Source organism: Chiloscyllium plagiosum, unplaced genomic scaffold (assembly GCF_037043375.1).
Source record: "Chiloscyllium plagiosum isolate Xiang-an unplaced genomic scaffold, Cpla_swu_hap1 HiC_scaffold_1, whole genome shotgun sequence".
Classification (NCBI taxonomy): domain Eukaryota; kingdom Metazoa; phylum Chordata; class Chondrichthyes; order Orectolobiformes; family Hemiscylliidae; genus Chiloscyllium; species Chiloscyllium plagiosum.
Window position 1 is genome coordinate 10,836,463 of NW_028270139.1, and position 23,070 is coordinate 10,859,532.

Sequence of the window (23,070 nt, forward strand, 5' to 3'; positions counted from 1 at the left end):
CACAGTGCGATTTTTTACGGCACGATGTTCCATAGCTGTTATACACCGTGCGATTTTCTACAGCACCATGTTCCATCGCTGTTATCCACAGTGCGATTTTCTACAGCACGATGTTCCATCGCTGTTATACACCGTGCGATTTTCTACAGCACGATGTTCCATCGCTGTTATACACCGTGCGATTTTCTGCAGCACGATGTTCCATCGCTGTTATCCACAGTGCGATTTTCTACAGCACGATGTTCCATCGCTGTTATACACCGTGCGATTTTCTGCAGCACGATGTTCCATCGCTGTTATCCACAGTGCGATTTTCTACAACACGATGTTCCATCGCTGTTATCCACAGTGCGATTTTCTACAGCACGATGTTCCATAGCTGTTATGCACAGTGCGATTTTCTACAGCACGATGTTCCATAGCTGTTATCCACAGTGTGATTTTCTACAACACGATGTTCCATAGTGCGATTTTCTACAGCACGATGTTCCATAGCTGTTATCCATAGTGCGATTTTCTACAACACGATGCTCCATAGCTGTTACCCACAGTGCGATTTTCTACAGCACGATGTTCCATAGCTGTTATCCACAGTGCGATTTTCTACAGCACAATGTTCCATAGCTGTTATCCACAGTGAGATTTTCTACAGCACGATGTTCCATCGCTGTTATCCAGAGTGCGATTTTCTACAGCACTATGTTCCATCGCTGTTATACACCGTGCGATTTTCTACAGCACACTGTTCCATCGCAGTTATCCATAGTGCGATTTCCTACAGCACACTGTTCCATCGCTGTTATCCACAGTGCGATTTTCTTCAGCACGATGTTCCATCGTTGTTATCCACAGTGCGATTTTCTACAACACGATGTTCCATCGCAGTTATCCACAGTGCGATTTTCTACAGCTCGATGTTCCATCGCAGTTATCCACAGTGCGATTTTCTACAACACAATGTTCCATCGCTGTTATCCACAGTGCGATTTTCTACAGCTCGATGTTCCATTGCTGTTATCCACAGTGCGATTTTCTTCAGCACGATGTTCCATCGTTGTTATCCACAGTGCGATTTTCTACAGCTCGATGTTCCATTGCTGTTATCCACAGTGCGATTTTCTACAACACGATGTTCCATCGCAGTTATCCACAGTGCGATTTTCTACAGCTCGATGTTCCATCGCAGTTATCCACAGTGCGATTTTCTACAACACGATGTTCCATCACTGTTATCCACAGTGCGATTTTCTACAACACGATGTTCCATAGCTGTTATCCACAGTGCGATTTTCTGCAGCACGATGTTCCATCGCTGTTATGCACAGTGCGATTTTCTCCAGCACGATGTTCCATCGCTATTATCCATAGTGCAATTTTCTACAGCACGATGTTCTATCGCTGTTATCCACAGTGTGATTTTCTACAGCACTATGTTCCCTCGCTGTTATCCACAGTGAGATTATCTGCAGCACGATTTCCACAGTGCGATTTTCTACAGCACGATGTTCCATCGCTGTTATCCATAGAGCGATTTTCTACAACACGATGTTCCATTGCTGTTATCCACAGTGTGATTTTCTACAGCACGATGTTCCATAGCTGTTATCCACAGTGCGATTTTCTACAACATGATGTTCCATCGCTGTTATCCACAGTGTGATTTTCTACAGCACGATGTTCCATAGCTGTTATCCATAGTGCGATTTTCTACAGCACGATGTTCCATCGCTGTTATCCATAGAGCGATTTTCTACAACACGATGTTCCATTGCTGTTATCCACAGTGTGATTTTCTACAACACGATGCTCCATAGCTGTTACCCACAGTGCGATTTTCTACAGCACGATGTTCCATAGCTGTTATCCACAGTGCGATTTTCTACAGCACGATGTTCCATAGCTGTTATCCACAGTGAGATTTTCTACAGCAGGATGTTCCATCGCTGTTATCCACAGTGCGATTTTCTACAGCACGATGTTCCATAGTGCGATTTTCTGCAGCACGATGTTCCATCACTGTTATCCACAGTGCGATTTTCTACAACACGATGTTCCATAGCTGTTATCCACAGTGCGATTTTCTACAACACGATGTTTCATAGCTGTTATCCACAGTGCGATTTTCTACAGCACGATGTTCCACAGTGCGATTTTCTACAACACGATGTTCCATCGCTGTTATCCACAGTGCGATTTTCTACAGCACGATGTTCCATCGCTGTTATCCATAGTACGATTTTCTACAGCACGATGTACCATCGCTGTTATCCACAGTGTGATTTTCTACAGCACGATGTTCCATCGCTGTTATCCATAGAGCGATTTTCTACAACACGATGTTCCATCGCTGTTATCCATAGTGCGATTTTCTACAGCACTATGTTCCATCGCTGTTATACACCGTGCGATTTTCTACAGCACACTGTTCCATCGCAGTTATCCATAGTGCGATTTCCTACAGCACACTGTTCCATCGCTGTTATCCACAGTGCGATTTTCTTCAGCACGATGTTCCATCGTTGTTATCCACAGTGCGATTTTCTACAGCTCGATGTTCCATTGCTGTTATCCACAGTGCGATTTTCTACAACACGATGTTCCATCGCAGTTATCCACAGTGCGATTTTCTACAGCTCGATGTTCCATCGCAGTTATCCACAGTGCGATTTTCTACAACACGATGTTCCATCACTGTTATCCACAGTGCGATTTTCTACAACACGATGTTCCATAGCTGTTATCCACAGTGCGATTTTCTGCAGCACGATGTTCCATCGCTGTTGTGCACAGTGCGATTTTCTCCAGCACGATGTTCCATCGCTGTTATCCATAGTGCAATTTTCTACAGCACGATGTTCTATCGCTGTTATCCACAGTGTGATTTTCTACAGCACTATGTTCCCTCGCTGTTATCCACAGTGAGATTATCTGCAGCACGATTTCCACAGTGCGATTTTCTACAGCACGATGTTCCATCGCTGTTATCCATAGAGCGATTTTCTACAACACGATGTTCCATTGCTGTTATCCACAGTGTGATTTTCTACAGCACGATGTTCCATAGCTGTTATCCACAGTGCGATTTTCTACAACACGATGTTCCATCGCTGTTATGCACAGTGCGATTTTCTACAGCACGATGTTCCATAGCTGTTATCCACAGTGTGATTTTCTACAACACGATGTTCCATAGTGCGATTTTCTACAGCACGATGTTCCATAGCTGTTATCCATAGTGCGATTTTCTACAACTCGATGCTCCATAGCGGTTACCCACAGTGCGAGTTTCTACAGCACGATGTTCAATAGCTGTTATCCACAGTGCGATTTTAGATTAGATTAGATTACCTACAGTGTGGAAACAGGCCATTCGGCCCAACAAGTCCACACGACCCGCCGAAACGCAACCCACCCATACCCCTACATTTACCCCTTTAACCTAACACTACGGGCAATTTAGCATGGCCAATTCACCTGACCCGCACATTTTTGGCCTGTGGGAGGAAACCGGAGCACCCGGAGAAACCCCATGCAGACACAGGGAGAATGTCAAAAATCCACACAGTCAGTCGCCTGAGTCGGGAATTGAACCCGGGTCTCTGGCGCTGTGAAGCAGCAATGCTAACCACTGTGCCACCGTGCCGCCCCCAATACGATCTACAACACACTGTTCCATAGCTGTTGTACACAGTGCGATTTTCTACAGCACGATGTTCCATAGCTGTTATCCACAGTGCGATTTTGTACAGCACGATGTTCCATCGCTGTTATGCACAGTGCGATTTTCTACAACAGGATGTTCCATAGCTGTTATCCACAGTGCGATTTTCTACAACAGGATGTTCCATCGCTGTTATGCACAATGCGATTTTCTACAGCACGATGTTCCATAGCTGTTATCCACAGTGCTATTTCTCCAGCATGATGTTCCATAGCTGTTATACACCTTGCGATTTTCTACAGCACGATGTTCCATCGCTGTTATCCACAGTGCGATTTTCTACAGCACGATGTTCCATACTGTGATTTTCTGCAGCACGATGTTCCATAGTGCTATATCTCCAGCACGATGTTCCATAGCTGTTATCCACAGTGCGATTTTCTACAGCACGATGTTCCATCGCTGTTCTGCACAGTGCGATTTTGTACAACACGATGTTCCATCGCTGTTATCCACAGTGCGATTTTCTACAACAGGATGTTCCATAGCTGTTATGCACAGTGGGATTTTCTACAGCATGATGTTCCACAGTGCGATTTTCTACAGCATGATGTTCCACAGTGCGATTTTCTACAGCACGATGTTCCATCGCTGTTATCCACAGTGCGATTTTCTACAGCATGATGTTCCATCGCTGTTATCCACAGTGCGATTTTCTACAGCACGATGTTCCATCGCTGTTATCCACAGTGCGATTTTCTACAGCACGATGTTCCATAGCTGTTATACACAGTGTGATTTTCTACAACACGATGTTCCATCACTGTTATCCACAGTGCGATTTTGTACAGCACGATGTTCCATCGCTGTTATACGCAGTGCGATTTTCTACAGCACGATGTTCCATCGCTGTTATCCACAGTGCGATTTTCTGCAGCACTATGTTCCGTAGTACGATTTTCTACAGCACGATGTTCCATAGCTGTTATCCACAGTGCGATTTTCTACAGCACGATGTTCCATCGCAGTTATACACAGTGCTATTTCTCCAGCACGATGTTCCATCGCTGTTATACACCGTGCGATTTTCTACAGCACGATGTTCCACCGCCGTTACCCACAGTGCGATTTTCTACAGCACGATGTTCCACCGCTGTTACCCACAGTGCGATTTTCTACAGCACGATGTTCCATCGCTGTTATCCACAGTGCGATTTTCTGCAGCACGACGTTCCATCACTGTTATACACAGTGCGATTTTCTGCAGCACTATGTTCCATAGTACGATTTTCTTCAGCACGATGTTCCATAGCTGTTATCCACAGTGCGATTTTCTACAGCACGATGTTCCACCGCTGTTATCCACAGTGCGATTTTCTACAGCACGATGTTCCACCGCTGTTACCCACAGTGCAATTTTCTACAGCACGATGTTCCATCGCTGTTATCCACAGTGCGATTTTCTACAGCACGATGTTCCATCGCTGTTATCCACAGTGCGATTTTCTACAGCACAATGTTGCATACTGTGATTTTCTGCAGCACGATGTTCCATAGTGCTATTTCTCCAGCTCGATGTTCCATAGCTGTTATCCACAGTGCGATTTTCTACAGCACGATGTTCCATAGCTGTTATCCACAGTGCGATTTTCTACAGCATGATGTTCCATCGCTGTTATCCACAGTGCGATTTTCTACAGCATGATGTTCCATCGCTGTTATCCACAGTGCGATTTTCTACAGCACGATGTTCCATAGCTGTTATCCACAGTGCGATTTTGTACAACACGATGTTCCATTGCTGTTATCCACAGTGCGATTTTGTACAACACGATGTTCCATCGCTGTTATCCACAGTGCGATTTTCTACAACAGGATGTTCCATATCTGTTATGCACAGTGCGATTTTCTACCGCATGATGTTCCACAGTGCGATTTTGTATAGCACGATGTTCCATCGCTGTTATCCACTGTGCGATTTTCTACAACACGATGTTCCGTAGCTGTTATCCATAGTGCGATTTTGTACAGCACGATGTTCCATCGCTGTTATACGCAGTGCGATTTTCTACAGCACGATGTTCCATCGCTGTTATACACAGTGCGATTTTCTACAGCACGATGTTCCATCGCTGTTATGCACAGTGCGATTTTCTACAGCACGATGTTCCATAGCTGTTATCCATAGTGTGATTTTCTACAACACGATATTCCATAGCTGTTATCCACATTGCGATTTTCTACAGCACGATGTTCCATCGCTGTTATCCACAGTGCGATTTTCTACAGCACGATGTTCCATCGCAGTTATCCATAGTGCGATTTTCTACAGCACACTGTTCCATCGCTGTTATCCACAGTGCGATTTTCTACAGCACGATGTTCCATCCCTGTTATCCACAGTGCGATTTTCTACAGCTCGTTGTTCCAACGCAGGTATCCACAGTGCGATTTTCTACAACACGATGTTCCATCGCAGTTATCCACAGTGCGATTTTCTACAGCTCGATGTTCCATCGCAGTTATCCACAGTGCGATTTTCTGCAACACGATGTTCCACAGTGCGATTTTCTACAGCACGATGTTCCATCGCTGTTATACACAGGGCGAGTTTCTACAGCACGATGTTCAATAGCTGTTATCCACAGTGCGATTTTAGATTAGATTAGATTACCTACAGTGTGGAAACAGGCCATTCGGCCCAACAAGTCCACACGACCCGCCGAAACGCAACCCACCCATACCCCTACATTTACCCCTTTAACCTAACACTACGGGCAATTTAGCATGGCTAATTCACCTGACCCGCACATTTTTGGCCTGTGGGAGGAAACCGGAGCACCCGGAGAAACCCCATGCAGACACAGGGAGAATGTCAAAAATCCACACAGTCAGTCGCCTGAGTCGGGAATTGAACCCGGGTCTCTGGCGCTGTGAAGCAGCAATGCTAACCACTGTGCCACCGTGCCGCCCCCAATACGATCTACAACACACTGTTCCATAGCTGTTGTACACAGTGCGATTTTCTACAGCACGATGTTCCATAGCTGTTATCCACAGTGCGATTTTGTACAGCACGATGTTCCATCGCTGTTATGCACAGTGCGATTTTCTACAGCATGATGTTCCATAGCTGTTATCCACAGTGCGATTTTCTACAACAGGATGTTCCATCGCTGTTATGCACAGTGCGATTTTCTACAGCATGATGTTCCATTGCTGTTATCCACAGTGCTATTTCTCCAGCATGATGTTCCATAGCTGTTATACACCGTGCGATTTTCTACAACACGATGTTCCACCGTTGTTACCCACAGTGCGATTTTCTACAGCACGATGTTCCATCGCTGTTATCCACAGTGCGATTTTCAACAGCACGATGTTCCATCGCTGTTATCGACAGTGCGATTTTCTACAGCACGATGTTCCATCGCTGTTATCCACAGTGCGATTTTCTACAGCACGATGTTCCATCGCTGTTATCCACAGTGCGATTTTCTACAGCACGATGTTCCATCGCTGTTATCCACAGTGCGATTTTCTACAACAGGATGTTCCATAGCTGTTATGCACAGTGGGATTTTCTACAGCATGATGTTCCATTGTGCGATTTTCTACAGCACGATGTTCCATTGCTGTTATCCATAGTGCGATTTTCTACAGCACGATGTTCCATCGCTGTTATGCACAGTGCGATTTTCTACAGCACGATGTTCCATCGCTGTTATCCACAGTGCAATTTTCTACAACACGATGTTCCATAGCTGTTATGCACAGTGGGATTTTCGACAGCATGATGTTCCACAGTGCGATTTTCTACAGCATGATGTTCCACAGTGCGATTTTCTACAGCACCATGTTCCATCGCTGTTATCCATAGTGCTATTTCTCCAGCACGATGTTCCATCGCTGTTATACACCGTGCGATTTTCTACAGCACGATGTTCCACCGCCGTTACCCACAGTGCGATTTTCTACAGCACGATGTTCCACCGCTGTTACCCACAGTGCGATTTTCTACAGCACGATGTTCCATCGCTGTTATCCACAGTGCGATTTTCTGCAGCACGACGTTCCATAGTACGATTTTCTTCAGCACGATGTTCCATAGCTGTTATCCACAGTGCGATTTTCTACAGCACGATGTTCCATCGCTGTTATTCACAGTGCGATTTTCTACAGCACGATGTACCATCGCTGTTATCCACAGTGCGATTTTCTACAACACGTTGTTCCACAGTGCGATTTTCTACAGCACGATGTTCCACCGCTGTTATCCATAGTGCGATTTTCTACAGCACGATGTTCCATCGCTGTTATCCACAGTGCGATTTTCTACAGCACGATGTTCCATCGCTGTTATCCACAGTGCGATTTTGTACAACACGATGTTCCATCGCTGTTATCCACAGTGCGATTTTCTACAACAGGATGTTCCATAGCTGTTATGCACAGTGAGATTTTCTACAGCATGATATTCCACAGTGCGATTTTCTACAGCATGATGTTCCACAGTGCGATTTTCTACAGCATGATGTTCCACAGTGCGATTTTCTACAGCATGATGTTCCACAGTGCGATTTTCTACAGCACGATGTTCCATCGCTGTTATCCATAGTGCTATTTCTACAGCACGATGTTCCATCGCTGTTATCCATAGTGCGATTTTCTACAGCACGATGTTCCATCGCTGTTATCCACAGTGCGATTTTCTACAGCACGATGTTCCATCGCTGTTATCCACAGTGCGATTTTCTACAGCACGATGTTCCATCGCTGTTATCCACAGTGCGATTTTCTACAGCACGATGTTCCATCGCTGTTATCCACAGTGCGATTTTGTACAGCACGATGTTCCATCGCTGTTATCCACAGTGCGATTTTGTACAGCACGATGTTCCATCGCTGTTATACGCAGTGCGATTTTCTACAGCACGATGTTCCATCGCTGTTATCCACAGTGCGATTTTCTGCAGCACTATGTTCCATAGTACGATTTTCTACAGCACGATGTTCCATCGCAGGTATACACAGTGCTATTTCTCCAGCACGATGTTCCATCGCTGTTATACACCGTGCGATTTTCTACAGCACGATGTTCCACCGCCGTTACCCACAGTGCGATTTTCTACAGCACGATGTTCCACCGCTGTTACCCACAGTGCGATTTTCTACAGCACGATGTTCCATCGCTGTTATCCACAGTGCGATTTTCTGCAGCACGACGTTCCATAGTACGATTTTCTTCAGCACGATGTTCCATAGCTGTTATCCACAGTGCGATTTTCTACAGCACGATGTTCCATCGCTGTTATTCACAGTGCGATTTTCTACAGCACGATGTACCATCGCTGTTATCCACAGTGCGATTTTCTACAACACGTTGTTCCACAGTGCGATTTTCTACAGCACGATGTTCCACCGCTGTTACCCACAGTGTGATTTTCTACAGCACGATGTTCCATCGCTGTTATCCACAGTGCGATTTTCTACAGCACGATGTTCCATCGCTGTTATCCACAGTGCGATTTTCTACAGCACAATGTTGCATACTGTGATTTTCTGCAGCACGATGTTCCATAGTGCTATTTCTCCAGCACGATGTTCCATAGCTGTTATCCACAGTGCGATTTTCTACAGCACGATGTTCCATAGCTGTTATCCACAGTGCGATTTTCTACAGCATGATGTTCCATTCGCTGTTATCCACAGTGCGATTTTCTACAGCATGATGTTCCATCGCTGTTATCCACAGTGCGATTTTGTACAACACGATGTTCCATTGCTGTTATCCACAGTGCGATTTTGTACAACACGATGTTCCATCGCTGTTATCCACAGTGCGATTTTCTACAACAGGATGTTCCATATCTGTTATGCACAGTGCGATTTTCTACCGCATGATGTTCCACAGTGCGATTTTGTATAGCACGATGTTCCATCGCTGTTATCCACAGTGCGATTTTCTACAACACGATGTTCCGTAGCTGTTATCCATAGTGCGATTTTGTACAGCACGATGTTCCATCGCTGTTATACGCAGTGCGATTTTCTACAGCACGATGTTCCATCGCTGTTATCCACAGTGCGATTTTCTACAACACGATGTTCCGTAGCTGTTATCCATAGTGCGATTTTGTACAGCACGATGTTCCATCGCTGTTATACGCAGTGCGATTTTCTACAGCACGATGTTCCATAGCTGTTATCCATGGTGCGATTTTCTACAGCACGATGTTCCATCGCTGTTATACACAGTGCGATTTTCTGCAGCACTATGTTCCATAGTACGATTTTCTACAGCACGATGTTCCATAGCTGTTATACACAGTGCGATTTTCTACAGCACGATGTTCCATCGCTGTTATGCACAGTGCGATTTTCTACAGCACGATGTTCCATAGCTGTTATCCATAGTGTGATTTTCTACAACACGATATTCCATAGCTGTTATCCACATTGCGATTTTCAACAGCACGATGTTCCATTGCTGTTATCCACAGTGCGATTTTCTACAGCACTGTGTTCCATCCCTGTTATACACAATGTTATTTTCTACAGTACGATGTTCCATCGCTGTTATACACAGTGCGATATTGTACAGCATGATGTTCCATCGCTGTTATCCACTGGGCGATTTTCTACAGCACGATGTTCCATCGCTGTTATCCACAGTGCGATTTTCTACAGCACGATGTTCCATCGCTGTTATCCACAGTGCGATTTTCTACAGCACGATGTTCCATCGCTGTTATCCACAGTGCGATTTTCTACAGCACGATGTTCCATACTGTGATTTCCTGCAGCACGATGTTCCATAGTGCGATTTTCTACAGCACGATGTTCCATACTGTGATTTCCTGCAGCACGATGTTCCATAGTGCGATTTTCTACAGCACGATGTTCCATCGCTGTTATCCACAGTGCGATTTTCTACAGCACGATGTTCCATCGCTGTTATCCACAGTGCGATTTTCTACAGCACAATGTTGCATACTGTGATTTTCTGCAGCACGATGTTCCATAGTGCTATTTCTCCAGCACGATGTTCCATCGCTGTTATCCATAGTGTGATTTTCTACAACACGATATTCCATAGCTGTTATCCACATTGCGATTTTCAACAGCACGATGTTCCATTGCTGTTATCCATAGTGTGATTTTCTACAACACGATATTCCATAGCTGTTATCCACATTGCGATTTTCAACAGCACGATGTTCCATTGCTGTTATCCACAGTGCGATTTTCTACAGCACTGTGTTCCATCCCTGTTATACACAGTGTTATTTTCTACAGTACGATGTTCCATCACTGTTATACACAGTGCGATTTTGTACAGCATGATGTTCCATCGCTGTTATCCACTGGGCGATTTTCGACAGCACGATGTTCCATTGCTGTAATCCACAGTGCGATTTTCTGCAGCACGATGTTCCATTGCTGTTATCCACAGTGCGATTTTCTACAGCACGATGTTCCATCGCTGTTATCCACAGTGCGATTTTCTACAGCACAATGTTGCATACTGTGATTTTCTGCAGCACGATGTTCCATAGTGCTATTTCTCCAGCACGATGTTCCATAGCTGTTATCCACAGTGCGATTTTCTACAGCACGATGTTCCATAGCTGTTATCCACAGTGCGATTTTCTACAGCATGATGTTCCATCGCTGTTATCCACAGTGCGATTTTCTACAGCACGATGTTCCATCGCTGTTATCCACAGTGCGACTTTCTACAACAGGATGTTCCATATCTGTTATGCACAGTGCGATTTTCTACCGCATGATGTTCCACAGTGCGATTTTGTACAGCACGATGTTCCATCGCTGTTATCCGCAGTGCGATTTTCTACAACACGATGTTCCGTAGCTGTTATCCACAGTGCGATTTTGTACAGCACGATGTTCCATCGCTGTTATACGCAGTGCGATTTTCTACAGCACGATGTTCCATCGCTGTTATCCACAGTGCGATTTTCTGCAGAACTATGTTCCATAGTACGATTTTCTACAGCACGATGTTCCATAGCTGTTATACACAGTGCGATTTTCTACAGCACGATGTTCCATCGCTGTTATGCACAGTGTGATTTTCTACAACACGATATTCCATAGCTGTTATCCACATTGTGATTTTCTACAGCACGATGTTCCATTGCTGTTATCCACAGTGCGATTTTCTACAGCACTGTGTTCCATCCCTGTTATACACAGTGTTATTTTCTACAGTACGATGTTCCATCACTGTTATACACAGTGCGATTTTGTACAGCATGATGTTCCATCGCTGTTATCCACCGGGCGATTTTCGACAGCACGATGTTCCATAGCTGTTATCCACAGTGCGATTTTCTACAGCACGATGTTCCATTGCTGTTATCCACAGTGCGATTTTCTACAGCACGATGTTCCATAGCTGTTATACACCGTGCGAATTTCTACAGCACAATGTTCCATCGCTGTTATCCAGTGTGATTTTCTACAGCACGATGTTCCATAGTGCGATTTTCTACAGCACGATGTTCCATAGCTGTTATACACCGTGCGATTTTCTACAGCACGATGTTCCATAGTGCGATTTTCTATAGCACGATGTTCCATCGCTGTTGTCCACAGTGCGATTTTCTACAGCACGATGTTCCATAGCTGTTATCCACAGTGCGATTTTCTACATCACCATGTTTGGGGTTTGCCTTTTCGCCTGTTTCTTGTGAACTGCCACTTATTGTTTTTTGTTAACTGTTTGCATTTTGTACCATTTCATAAAATAAGAAAATATAACCAGGAGATTAATATAAGCACTATTGCTGTATAGCAGAAGTGTAGGGGGAGAAAAATAACATAACCAAGAGATTTAGAATCTCCTCAGCTCAGACGGACTCTGAGCTGGTGGCCACAGTGAAGACTTACCTCAGAGTACAATGGGATATTGATCAGATGGCCCAATGAGCTGAGGAGTGGCAGATGGTAATTAATTTAGATAAATGAGAGGTGCTGTATTATGGAAAGACAAAACAGGACAGACTAAGGGCGCCACAGTGGCTCAGTGGTTAGCACTGCTGCCTCACAGCACCAGGGTCCCAGGTTCGATTCCAGCCTCGGGTGACTGTCTGTGTGGAGTTTGCACATTCTCCCTGTGTCTGTGTGGGTTTCCTCCGGGTGCTCCAGTTTCCTGCCATAGTCCAAAGATGTGCAGGCCGGGTGAATTGGCCACGCTAAATTGCCCGTAGTGTCTGGTGAAGGGGTAAATGTAGGGGAATGGGTCTGGGTGGGTTGCACTTTGGTGGGTCGGTGTGGCTGAAGGGACTGTTTCCACACTGTAAGTAATCTAATCAAATCAGGACAGGGCTTCCACACTTAGTGGTAAGGTCATGGAGAGTTGCTGAACAAAGACACCTAGGAGTGCAGGTTCGTAGTTCCTTGAAAGTGGAGTTGCAGGTAGATAGAATAGTGAAGAAGTCATTTGGTATGCTTGCCTTTATTGGTCAGACTATTGAGTATAGGAATTGGGAGGTCATGTCATGATTGTACAAGACATTGGTTAGGCCACGTTTGGAATGTGCAATTCTGGTCTCTCTGCTACAAGAAGGATTTGCAAATCTTGAGAATCATGAAGTCATAGAGATGTACAGCATGGAAACAGACCCTTCGGTCCAACCTATCCATGCCGACCAGATTCCCAACCCAATCTAGTCCCACCTGCCAGCACCCAGCCCATATCCCTCCAAACCCTTCCTATTCATATACCCATCCAAATGCCTCTTAAATGTTGCAATTGTACCAGCCTCCACCATTTCCTCTGGCAGCTCATTCCATACATGTACCACCCTCTGTGTGGAAAAAGCTGCCCCTTAGGTCTCTTTTATATCTTTCCCTTCTCATCCTAAACCTATGCCCTCTAATTCTGGACTCCCCCACCTCAGGGAAAAGACTTTGTCTATTTATCCTATCCATGCCCCTTATGATTTTGTAAACCTCTATAAGGTCACCCCTCAACCTCCAATGCTCCAGGGAAAACACCCCAGCCTGTTCAGCCTCTCCCTATATCTCAATCCTCCAACCTTGGCAACATCCTTGTAAATCTTTTCTGAACCCTTTCAAGTTTCACAACATCTTTCCGATAGGAAGGAGACCAGAATTGAATGCAATATTCCAAACGTGGCCTAACCAATGTCCAAACTTTATTGCTGGAACAGCACAGCAGGTCAGGCAGCATCCAGGGAACAGGAGATTCGACGTTTCGGGCACAGGCCCTTCTTCAGGAATCATTCCTGAAGAAGGGCCTGTGCCCGAAACGTCGAATCTCCTGTTCCCTGGATGCTGCCTGACCTGCTGTGCTGTTCCAGCAATAAAGTTTCAACTTTGATCTCCAGCATCTGCAGACTCACTTTCTCCTCCTAACCAATGTCCTGTAGAGCCGTAACATGACCTCCCAACTCCTGTATTCAATACTCTAACCAATAAACGAAAGCATACCAAATGCCTTCTTCACTATCCTATCTCCCTGCAACTCCACTTTCAAGGAGCTATGAACCTGCACTCCAAGGTCTCTTTGTTCAGCAACACTCCCTAGGATCTTACCATTAAGTGTATAAGTCCTGCCAAGATTTGCTTTTGCAAAATGTAGCACCTCGCATTTATCTGAATTAAATTCCATCTGCCACTTCTCAGCCCATTGGCCCATCTGGTCAAGATCCTGTTGTAATCTGAGGTAACCCTCTTCGCTGTCCACTACACCTCCAATTTTGGTGTCATCTGCAAACTTACTAACTGTACCTCTTATGCTCACATCCAAATCATTTATGTAAATGACAAAAAGTAGAGGACCCAGCACCAATCCTTGTGGTACTCCACTGGTCACAGGCCTCCAGTCTGAAAAACAACCCTCCACCACCACCCTCTATCTTCTGCCTTTGAGCCAGTTCTGTATTCAAATGACTGGTTCTCCCTGTATTCCATGAGATCTAACCTTGCTAATCAGTCTCCCATGGGGAACCTTGTCTAACGCCTTACTGAAGTCCATATAGATCACATCTACTGCTCTGCCCTCATCAATCCTCTTTGTTACTTCTTCAAAAAAACTCAATCAAGTTTGTGAGATATGATTTCCCACGCACAAAGCCATGTTGACTATCCCTAATCAGTCCTTGCCTTTACAAATGCATGTACATCCTGTCCCTTAGGATTCCCTCCAACAACGTGCCCACCACCGATGTCAGGCTCACTGGTCTATAGTTCCCTGACTTGTCCTTACCACCCTTCTTAAACAGTGGCACCACGTTAGCCAACTTCCAGTCTTCCGGCACCTCACCTGTGACTATCGATGATACAAATATCTCAACAAGAGGCCCAGCAATCACTTCTCTAGCTTCCCACAGAGGTCTAGGGTACACTTGATCAGGTCCTGGGGATTTCTCCACTTTTATGCATTTCAAGACATCCAGCACTTCCTCCTCTGTAATATGGACATTTTGTAAGATGTCACCATCTATTTAACTATAGTCTATATCTTCCATATCCTTTTCCATTGTAAATACTGATGCAAAATACTCGTTTAGTATCTCCTCCATTTTCAGCGGCTCCACACAAAGGCCACCTTGCTGATCTTTGAGGGACTCTATTCTCTCCCTAGTTACCCTTTTGTCCTTAATATATATTTGTAAAAACCCTTTGGATTCTCCTTGACCCTATTTGCCAAAGCTATCTCATGTCCCCATTTTGCCCTCCTGATTTCCCTCTTAAGTATACTCCTACTTCCTTTCTACTCTTCTAAGGATTCACTCGATCTATCCTGTCTATACCTGACATATGCTTCCCTTTACTTAACCAAACCCTCAATTTCTTTAGTCATCCAGCATTCCCTATACCTACCAGCCTTTCCTTTCACCCTGGCAGGAATGTACTGTCTCTGGATTCTCGTTATCTCATTTCTGAAGGCATCCCACTTTCCAGCCATCCGCTTACATCCGAACATCTGCCCCCAATCAGCTTTTGAAAGTTCTTGCCTAATATCATCAAAATTAGCCTTTCTTGAACGCTTTCAAAGGATGTTGCTGGGGTTGGAGGGTTTGAGCTGAATAGGCTGGAGCTGTTTTCCCTGGAATATCAGAGGCTGAGAGGTGACCTTTATAGATGTTTGTAAAGCATGAGGGGATTGGATTGGGTGAGTAGCCAAGGTCTTTATCCTGGTGTGGGGGAATTCCAAAAGTAGAGGGCATAGCTTTAAGGTGAGAGGGGAAAGATTCAAAAGGGACCTAGGTGGCAAGTTTTTCACTGGTGCCACTTAGGTCCCGTTTAAGTCTTTCCCCTCTCACCTAAGGGGAAACCTTATCATGTAGAGAGTGATGCGTGTATGGAATGAGCTGCCAGAGGAAGTGGTGGAGGCTGGTACAATTGCAACATTTAAAGGCATCTGGATGAGTTTATGAATAGGAAAAGTTTTTTGGGTTTTGGGCCAAGTGCTGGCAAATGGGTTCAGATTTATTTAGGATATTTGGTCGGCACAGATGAGTCAGACTGAAGGGTCTGTTTCTGTGCTGTGTAGCTTTATGATACTAAGTACATAAAGGGTGATTTGGTGACAGGACTTTGGCCTCTGTAGTTATTTCACATGGTCATAATTTATCTTGTAATCCTAGATTTCTATTGGATTCAAATTCTACCATCTGCCATTGTGGGATTTAACTCAGGTGCTCAGAACATTGGCTGGGTCTCAGGATTAATAATCTAGTGATAATATCGCTTTCCCTACTCTGTTGACCTTCCTAATATTGTACCATCTGCAATAACACAAGACAACATAACTTGCTTTTGGAAAATTAAATTATAGCTTAGGCATTACGTTTTTAGTTCATTCATTCATGGAAAAGTGTCCGGTGCTGATTAGGCCAAAATTTATTCCAATCTTTGCTTGGAAGAGTGGGGTAGGGAGCTGTTTCTAGACTCATGCATTTCTTCAGTTGTAAGGACATCCACAGAGCTGTGAGGAAGGGAGTTTCATCTGATGGTAACTGAGTTTAACTTGTTCCTCCATTTGAGGACAGGACATACCTGAGCAATTTTCCACATTATCAAATAGATGCCAATGTTGGAGCTGTACTGGCACAGCTGGGCGAGGGCACAGCAAGTTCTGGAGCATGAGCCCAAGATGGATTATCCATTTAGTCCTTCTCATTGAAAATTGTTGCAAATGCTTCAGCCTTGTCTTTTGCACTGATGCGCTGGACTTCTCCCATCATTTATAATAGGGATACTTGCGCAGACTTCCCTTCCTGCAGGCTGTTTAATTATTAACTTGAAGTGGGGCTGCACAATTTGGTTGTAGGACTACATAGTCCCATCTATCAAATACTGTTTCCATTATTTGGTATGCAAGTGGTCCTGTATTCCAGCTTCACCAGGTTTACAGCTCATAATTAAATATGCTTGGCACTGTTCCAGGCACTCTTCATTAATGCGGGGGCTTGATGGTAATGGTAGAATATGGGATGTGACAGGCCAAGAAGCTACATATTGTGTTTGAATATAAAATCCTCTCAGATGCTTAGTTTTTCATTGCTAGATTTGTTCAAAGTCTGGCCCACTTAACACAGTTGCAGTGCCACACTGAAGAATCTGTATCTGAGTACCCTTTGTACCCAAGATGGCGCCATAATGTGGCAACTTGTAAACTTGTCACTGTAGGCATGTGACAATGAAGCTAATTCAATTCAATTCAATTCACAACCTCAGTGGAGAATCCTCAATATGAAGATGGGACTTTGAATTCAGAGAGTCACTGTGTGGTATCCAGTCTTCACGACTGAGCAATGATTGATTTATTGTTGTCACTCGTATCGAGATACGATGAAAGATATTGTTTGTGTTCTATACAGGCAAAGCACATTAGGGTAGCAGAACAGAGTGCAGAGTACAGTATTACAACTGCAACAAGGGTGCAAAGGAAGACCCCAGAATTAGCATTTCAGAAGTCAGTTCAGAAATCCAATAACAGTGGGGAAGGAGCTGTACAAGTAATTATTATGACATGCATTCAAATTTTTATATCTTCTGCCGGATGAAAGATGGTGGAAGAGTGTATAAATGGCTGGGAGGGGTGTTTGATTATGTTGGTTGCTTTCCTGAGGTAGTGGCAAGTATAGATGGAGCCAATGGATGGAAGGTTGGTTTGAATGATGGACTGGGCTGTGTTCATGACTCTCTGCACAGGTCATTCTGCTACAATGCGCATTTTGTTAATGCTAATTTGCTATAACATGTTGACGAATTGTGGACACTGTCTCTCTAGTGCGGACATTTAAAGCATGTATTGGTAATAATATGATCCCGGCACCATTAGTTTAAATGCTGTTGCTATTACGTGATTTTCTTTTAATACGGGGTTGCACGAGAATGGTACTACTGAGTTTTAGCAGAACTGACCATAGTTTCTTGCAGTCTTGGAGAGTAATGCCCATACCATGCTGTGGTACATCCAGAGAGGTGCATCTATAACAATTAGAGTCCATGCAGACACACTGAAGTTCCTTAGCCTCCCCGGGAAGTAGAGGCATTATTGTACTTTCTTGACCATCACATCAACATGGGTAGACCGGGACAGATTGTTGGTGATCATCACTCCCAGGTACTTGTTGCTCTTGACCATCTCCACCTCCATACCATTTGTGCAGATGGCACATGCCAATGACCAGCTCTTTCATTTTGCTGATGTTGATGGAGAGATTGTTGCTTTTACACCATGCTGCTAAGCACTCAATCTCTTTCTTGTACTCTGTCTCATCATTGTTTAAGATCCTACCTACAATGGTGGAATTGAAAATGTGTTGCTGGAAAAGCGCAGCAGGTCAGGCAGCATCCAAGGAACAGGAGAATCGACGTTTCAGGCATAAGCCCTTCTTCAGGAATGAGGAAAGTGTGTCCAGCAGGCTAAGATAAAAGGTAGGGAGGAGGGACTTGGGGGAGGGGAGTTGGAAATGCGATAGGTGGAGGGAGGTCAAGGTGAGGGTGCTAGGCCGGAGTGGGGTGGGGGCGGAGAGGTCAGGAAGAAGATTGCAGGTTAGGAAGGCGGTGCTGAGTTCGAGGGATTTGACTGAGACAAGGTGGGGGGAGGGGAAATGAGGAAACTGGAGAAATCTGAGTTCAGATCTGAACTCAGATTTTTTTATCTAAAGGGACATTAGAAAATTGACATTTTTTTCAAAAAATAGCAATCACATGGTAATGTAGTCAGCATTACACTAGTTTAATTCCAGAGTTATAAAAAATCAATTCAAATTTCAGCATTTGCAAGAGTGGAATTTGAACCCATGTTGCAAACCACCAATACAGGGTTCTGGAATACGTGTGCAGTGATATTACTACAGTACACTACTGTTAATTGTGCAAAAAGCTCAGATACAAGGTGAGGGAAGGCAAACTAGTAATGAGGAGAGAATGGAGCTCAAGTGAATAGGCAAGCAGAAATAAAATGTTTAAGATTTATGATATTTTTGTCATTTTAAGTATTCATTTTAATGTGCAGCATAATAGTACTGTTAATTCTTCAATATAGTTAGGAATATTTTATTACTAACATTAGGAATTGATTCTGCATCGGAAACTTGAATTTCCTATGACATGTGGCATTTCAAGATTAAGGATACATTTCTTGCTATTCTACAATGTTTACAGAGTAAAGTAACTTTGATATTCTTCAGCGTATGTTATGTGATAGACTTTGTTTCCATTTTTATTCGCCCTCAACTAATATTTACAATTAGATTACCCTTACTGGGTGAGTTTAATTAATTAGTTACATTCCCCACAGTATGGAAATAGGCCCTTTGGCCCAACAAGTCCAAACCAACCCTCCGAAAAGTAACCCACCCCTCTACCCTACATTAACCCCTGATACTATGGGCAATTTGGCATGGCCAATTCACCTGACCTACACATCTTTGGATTGTGGGAGGAAACTGGAGCACCCGGAAGAAACCCACACAGACATGGGGAGAATGTGCAGCGTTTGCACAGTCTCCTGAGGATGGAATCAAACCTGGGTCCCTGGTGCTGAGGCAGCAGTGCTAACCACTGAGCCACGTGATGAAGAACAGACCCACCAAATATGGTCACTTTTTCCATTCTCATTACAGATTGTGCCAAAAGTCTATTTCCAGCCTTTTTCTTATTTTTAATTGGGATCATTTTGTTTTTCATTCCTTATATATGTGTTCAGGCACCTTGCACACAAGGGGACATTGCAGCTTATCAGCCTGACACTTGTGCCTTATAGTATGAAACTTGTAAACACCTTTACATCTGTCGTTGACAGTACCATCCTAACCTGCAAACTTTAACACCTAAAAGTAAAAGGGCAGCTGACGAATGGGTACACCTGTGTGCTCTGCTTCAAAGCACACATAATCTTGAGTTGGAACTGGATTGCCATTCGTTCATCATTGCTCAGTTAAAGTTCTGGAACTCCCTTCTTCACAATAATATGTGTGTACCCTACTTCGGTTTAGGATGACAGCTCACCAATGCTCTCTTAGGGCAATTAAGAATGGGTAATAAATGCCTGCCTTTATCTCTGCCCATCTTAGCTCGTTTGCTGCTCATACCCTCATTCATGCCTTTGTTATCTCTGTATTTGACTAATTCAATGCTATTCTGGCCAGCCTCCATAAACTTGAACTCATCCAAGTCTGTGTCCTGACTCACACTGCACCTTGTTCATCCATCACTCTGCCTCAAATCACTGATTTACATTACCTCCACACCACCAGATCTTGATTTTAAAATTCTCAACTCTGTCTTCAAATCTCTCCATATTCTTGACCCTTTTAATCTCTGTAACCACCTCCAGCACTTCAAGACTGTGCTCCTCTAGCTCTGATCTTTCTAACATTAATTGCTTAACTTGGGGGCTGTGCTTTTAGTTACCGAGATCATAAACACTGGAATTTCTTCTGTAAGCATCTTTCTCCTTTGAATTGCACCTTTAAAATTTAATTTTGCAAAATACTGGGCTTGGGCAAGGCAGTTTGTGGTCTAGGTTTTGCAGGCCAAGTGGGGAAGTGCCATCTTATTCTGACAGTGAAGTCAGATTGAGATCATTTAGTGGCTGTCAGTTGGTCACTTAAGTGCCTCAATAGGCCTTAAAAGAAGAGGGCCTGTAGGCCTTACCCAATCCCACATTGTAGGCAGTGGGTCGAGGGGAGAGTTAAGACAATGGGTTGTCCATTTATTCACATTGTTCAGTGAAGGAGACTTAACTCTGGACCTTGAAATGGTGCCAACTTGTGTTTGATAACAACACCATTAAATCCGGAGACATTTTGCTACATTAAAGGTGCTATGAAAGTAGACATATTGTGCTAGAGATTTTCTCAGTTAATGTTGTGAAAAATTAGATATTAGTTGCTGCGAAAAATCATGAACTGTTGCTTGATGTACCCTGGTGCAGTGTCATAAATAAGCACAGAATGTCTCTCATTGTATGTTTCAGCATAAGAGCAAAGTACAGGTAAAGATAAGCAAATGCAAATGACATTTCAGAACATGCCTGTACAAGAAAGTTGGAACACTTAACTCTGGCCAGACAACATATGGAGCAGACAAATGACACGAGCCACACTGATTCTATTGTAGATGATTATGGTTGTCTCTTATTCATTCATGGAATATAGGCTTTGCTAGCTGGCTTCTTCAACTGCTGCAGTCCATGGACTGATGCTTGACCCACAATAGCCTTAGGGAGGGAGTTCCAGGATTTTGACCCAAGTACAGTGACAGAACAGTGATCTGTTTCCTAGTCAGGGTGGTGAGTGGCTTGGAGGCAAACTTGCAGGTGTTGGAGTTTCCATGTATCTGCTGCCCTTGTCTTTCTAGATGGAAGTGGTTAGGGGGTTTGGAAGGTGGTGCCTAAGGATTTTGAGAATATCTGCACACATGAGTAGATTCAAGAATTGCTTCTTCCCTGCTGGTATCAGACTCTTGAACAGACCTCTCAAATAGCACAGACCTCTGGGGTGGCACGGTGGCTCAGTGGTTAGCACTGCTGCCTCGCAGTACCAGGGACCCAGGTTTGATTCCAGCCTTGGGCGACTGTCTGTGTGGGTTTCCTCCCACAGTCCAAAGATGTGCAGGTTAGGTGAATTGGCTAAGCTAAATTGTCCATAGTGTTCATTGATGTGTAGGTTAGGTACATTAGTCAGGGGAATGGGTCTGGGTGGGTTACCTTTTGGATGGTCAGTATGGATGTGTTGGGCCAAAGAGCCTGTTTCCACACTGTAGGGATTCTATGGTTTAGATGTTAAATCTGATCTCTCTCTGCGCTTTCCCTGCATTGAGAACACTGTAGTCTGTGTTCTGCTCTGCTACACTAATACACTTTGTATGGTGTGATCTGCCTGTATGAGCACACGAAACAACATTTTTCTTTGTATCTTGATCAGACAGATCAATGGGCTGAGGAGTGGCAGATAGAGTTTAATTTAGATAATTGTGAGGTGCTGCATTTTGGAAAAGCAAATCAGCAGGTGAGACAATAGGTAGGGGACAAGGTTGGAGGAGACCATGTTACAAGAACATAGAACAGTACGGCACATTTTAGGCCCTTCAGCCTTGATGTGGTGCCAACCTTTTATCCTACTCTAAGATCATACCCTTCATTGTGCTATCATCCACGTATCTATCCAAGTGTTGTTTAAATGTCCCTGATGTCTCTGACTCTACTACCACTGCTGGCAGTACATTCTACACACCCACCACTCTCTGAAAAGAACCTACCTCTGACATTTCCCTTCCTCCAATCACCTTAAAATTATGCCCCCTCATGATAGCTATTTCTGCCCTGGGAAAACATCTCTGGCTATCCGCTCTATTTGTACCTCTCATCATCTTGTACCCCACTGTGAAGTCACCTCTCATCCTTCTTTGCTCCAATGATAAAAGCCCTAGCTCCCTCAACTTTTCTTCACTAGACATGTCCTCCGGTCCAGACAGCATTGTGGTCAATCTTCTCTGCACCCTCGCTAAAGTTTCCACATTCTTCCTATAACAAGGTGAGCAGAACTGAACTCAATATTCCAAGTGTGGTCTACTCAGGGCTTTATAGAGCTGCAGTCAGAAAGTGTGGTGCTGGAAAAGCCCAGCAGGTGAGGCAGCATCTAAGGAGGAGGAGAATTGAAGTTTTGAGCATAAGCTCTTCATCAGGAATGTGGGGGTGGCCTAAGGCAGGTGGGGCTGGGGGAAGGTAGCTAGGATTGCGATAGGTGGATGATGATGGGGGGTGATGGTGATAGGGTGGAGTGGATAGGTGGGAAGAAAGATGGACAGGTGGACACTTCAAGAAAGTAGTGCAGAGTTGGAGGGTTGGATCAGGAATAAGGTGGGCAGAGGGGAGACGAGGAAACTGGTGAAAT